Source organism: Crocodylus porosus, unplaced genomic scaffold (assembly GCF_001723895.1).
Source record: "Crocodylus porosus isolate Cpor-Errol unplaced genomic scaffold, CroPor_comp1, whole genome shotgun sequence".
NCBI classification, from domain to species: Eukaryota; Metazoa; Chordata; order Crocodylia; family Crocodylidae; genus Crocodylus; species Crocodylus porosus.
The window spans coordinates 4,638,020-4,642,050 of record NW_017728922.1 but is presented as its reverse complement, the minus strand read 5'-3'; the positions used below and the strand labels follow the sequence as shown (position 1 = coordinate 4,642,050).

Below are 4,031 nucleotides of genomic sequence, written 5' to 3'. Positions count from 1 at the left end.
CAGATTTTATTACTGTTAAAACATTTGGGTCCTACACTGCAGCCTTGCCTTGCTGAAAGAGCACATGCTGTGCTGATGAATAGGTAGCGTGTTGGCTAACCCTCATTCAGACCAATACTACTGGTTATATTCTGTAGATTTTGAATACTGGGTTCTCATTACCTTAGACTTGGAAGCTAGCTCCATAGGGAGACCAGGCCTTGCACCAGTAACTCAAACACATTCGGTGTTTTTATCGTTACTTTTCTTTAGCACAACATTAAAGGCCGCAGGAGAAATACATAACATACATAATATTCCAGATACAAATACCTTCATGAGATCTCCAGAACCTCAATCAAGGGCCGAATTTGCACAGCCAGAGCTAACTTGCATCTGAGAGGAGGTGCTCCTAAGTCCCCATCTGATTCCTGACAGAGAATCTCTGGTGAATCAGGTTTGCCATCCACACTACAGAATTTTTTAAAGATAGCTACCGATGCTAAAATATAATCACCACAGGCCTAGGGCTGCTGCAGATAACCCTTTCTTCTGGAGTTGTAATAGGCTAGGCAGTGAAATAACACTGCAAACATACCCAGCTTCACTATTAGGGGATGCAGGACTCACAGGAGGTCACTATCAGGGGATGCAGACCTGAGGTCACAGGTATCTCAGCTTGTCCATGTGGGAAAGCTGGAGTGCAGTAAATTAGGGTGCACAGTTACAACACACTAACTGCTGCACACAAACTCTGAAACAAGAGTACCCAGCCTCATGCCAGGAATGTCTGCACAAGGACTTGGGACGGAGCAGCTAGTTCACTGGACACTGATTTCCTTGTATAGACCCTTCAAGAGCCTGGCATGGGCTGAAGCAGGAGAGGAGTCACTCTGACTTGCCATGCGGACAACCGCAACCAAGACACAGGATTTAGTATTAAAGAGCCATAGTTTGTACCTGACCAATAATGTGTAAGATCCCTTCTCAAGGATGTGTTGTAAGACCCCAAAGCAGTTTGCTTCATTTAATTGCAGACACATTTACTTATCTGGGGACTACAGCAGGGGCCAGAGTATCAGGATTCCTGGGTTCTTTCCCTGGCTCTAGCAGTGACTTGCTGTGTGACTTCAGCTCTACTTCAAACTGAAGATCTCAGCATCATCTACCTCCTGGTGTAGAGAGGTTTTTGAAGTACTCCCAACGGCGCATAAATGATAAAGATCAGCTGCCTGATTTTTCATTGCTCTCATCACAAATATTCATTTACATCCACAAAAGATAAATACACAATTCTTGTACTGATAGTGTTTTTACCCTTACTTAACCCTGTGAACAATATATGATAATGGAGAATCAAGCCCCAAGGATTCAATGCTGAATGGCTAATGTGTTATAATGTAACTATGTTATAATGTTTAACATAAGCTTGATGCATGCTGTCACATTGAAGTATATGCCTTAGTCATTTAAAAACATTTCTATCCCATCTGATTTCATCATCTTTTCCTCCGTGCTCCTGGTTGCAGGCCACAGACCTAGGAGGGAAGGATGTGTCAAAGAAGTGAACCGATGACTCTGGTGGGCTTCAATTTCTTTGACCACAGTGCAATTTCAGGGAGAGAGGACTCCTGGGAAGAGATGGCATCCACCTAATGCAGAGGGGTAAGTCCCTGTTTTCAGCCAGGATGGCCCATCTTTTACATAGGGCCTTAAACTAAGATTGCTAGGGAACAGGGAAACATTGACTGAAACATGCCTGGAGGCCCGCACACAAGTAAGCTGAACTCCTGAATGATTACTTTGCTTCAGTATTTCACTGGCTAAGGGGAAAAGCATACTGGATATGGTTCAGAATGGACATGGTGGGAATGACCGCGTTCCTACTGTCAATGTTGAACTGGTGCATGATCAGTTAGAAAAGTTAGACATTTATAAGTCAGCAGGACCAGATGAACTTTATCCAAGAGTGCTGAAGATGCTGGCTGAAGTCATCACGGGACCTCTGGCAAAACTCTTCCAAAACTTGTGGCGACTGGGGAAGGTCCCTGAAGACTGGAATGGGGCCAATGTTGTGCTCGTCTTCAAGAAGGGAAGGAGAGAGGACCCGGGTAACTATAGGCCAATTAGCCTAACTTTTATTCCAGGGAAAATTCTGGAAAAATTCATCAAGGAGTCTATGTGTGATACGCTCACAAAAGGTAGGATTCATAATGACGTCAGCATGGCAGGTCTTGTTTTACCAATCTCATCTCCTTCTACAACCAGGTATCTTACCACCTGGATAAGAGAGAGGAGGTAGACATTGTATACCTGGATGTGACAGGGAACCCAAACCCTGTCACGAGGAGAAAGGTGTACCCCTATAGGGCCAGAACCTTCTGGGCTCGGAGGACTGGTGAGGAAGGAGTGAAGTGCTGAACTGGGATGGCTAGTCAGCTGACTGGAAGAGGCAGGACTATAAAAACCCTGGGTGAAATGGCAGTGGGGGGACAGCAGCTGAAGGGGAAGAAGTGCCTCTGAGAGCACCATAGGGAAGCTGGGTGAACAGTCCAAAGGTGGGAACTATGGAAGCCGTGGGAAGATGCCAGCCGCACCACAGCAAGGACTGTAGCCAACAGAAGAGAGCTGAGGCACGAACCCTGCGAATTGTAAGCTGACCTGCTGCTTTGCTTGATCATATTGGTTGGTGACGGTTTTTATTTTTTATTTTTTTTATTATTGAACAAGACCGGTGGCTTGGGAGAGGCTATTAGGGGTCAGAGGAGGCCTCATTTTCAGGACCCTTTTCAGAGTGGGTACCCAGTGCCAGGGAGGGCGCAGTTTTGGGGGCATAGAACCCAGTGCCAAGGAGGGTGCAGTTTTGGGGGGTACAGACCCCAGTGCCAGTGAGGGCGCAGACTTTGGGGGCACAGACACCGGTGTCAGTGAGGGTGCAGTTTTTTGGAGCGGACACCGGCACCAGTAAGGGCGCAGCTTCCGGGGGATATGAACCCCGGTATTGGAAGGACTATTTTAAAAAGACCAGGGAGGCCTGGTGCACCGGAGTGTGGTTGTGGTCTATCTTTTGGGGGGTTTTTTGTTTGGACCAACTGGGGCGGGTTCGGGTTGTACCTGGGTCTTGGGCCCTTGCTCCACTGGTTGTGGGGGTCTGGCTCCCGTGCCTTGGGGCCAGGGAGTGCTGTGCTCTATAAGGGAGCAGGAAAAGCTAGACCCTCGGAGTCCAACCCTGTTTAATGGGTTTGAACATGGAGGCCTAGCTAGAGGACACAAGGGTTAAGTCATAATAGGCGAGACCCCAACATACCCAGAATAGGCAGTCTCCCGCTCAAAAAAATAAGATTCCAGCAAGGTGTGGCAGACAAGATTAGGGCGGGACTGAAGAATTACAAAACAGGCCCCAAGGGTCCCCCACATGAGGTGCGGATGATGAAAAAGATGGTGCCAGGGAAGGTGACCTGTCACACTGGACTTTCAAAAGGCCTTTGATCTGGTATCCCATGATGTTCTCATAGGAAAAATTGGAGGATTGTGGGCTTAAGTGCTCAACAGGTGGGTAGGAAGCTGGCTGTGGGGTAGGACCCAGAGAGCTCTAATGAACATTATCTGTGTCATCTTGGTGAGAGGTGGCCAGTGATGTCCCTCAGGGGGGTGTGCTTGGTTCAGTGCTTTTCAACATCTTTATCAGTGATTCGGATGTGGGGGTGAAGAGCTCACTAGTCAAATTCACGGATGACACCAAGGACCCTTTAACCTCTCCAAATCGAATTGGAAACCTCCAAATCAATTTGGAGAGATTCAGAAAGATTCAGACATAGACAGCTTTAAATGTTTTTTCTACATATCTCTAGATAGCAGGGGCTCGTGAGTGCTGCAATGCTGGGGCGCATGGAGTGCAAAGCTAACATGTTTAACGATTTCTTTGCCTCTGTCTTCCTAAGTAGGGACCAAAACAGCCACCTCCCTGCTGGGCCCCCCTCGGGCCCCGGGGGAGGCACACCTGGGCCACGGGTTAGCGAGGATTTAGTTAGGGAGATTCTGGAGGGGTTGGA

General features: G+C 47.7%; 1 long non-coding RNA gene across 1 annotated transcript in view; it reads left to right on the top strand.

Annotated features, from left to right (window-relative positions):
* The first annotated feature begins 1,717 nt into the window (after positions 1-1,717).
* LOC109313168 overlaps positions 1,718-4,031 on the top strand; it is a 13,308-nt gene continuing 10,994 nt past the window's right edge. The window contains exon 1 of the long non-coding RNA XR_002101976.1: positions 1,718-1,756. This is a non-coding gene — a long non-coding RNA (uncharacterized LOC109313168). The remainder of the gene's footprint in view (positions 1,757-4,031) is intronic.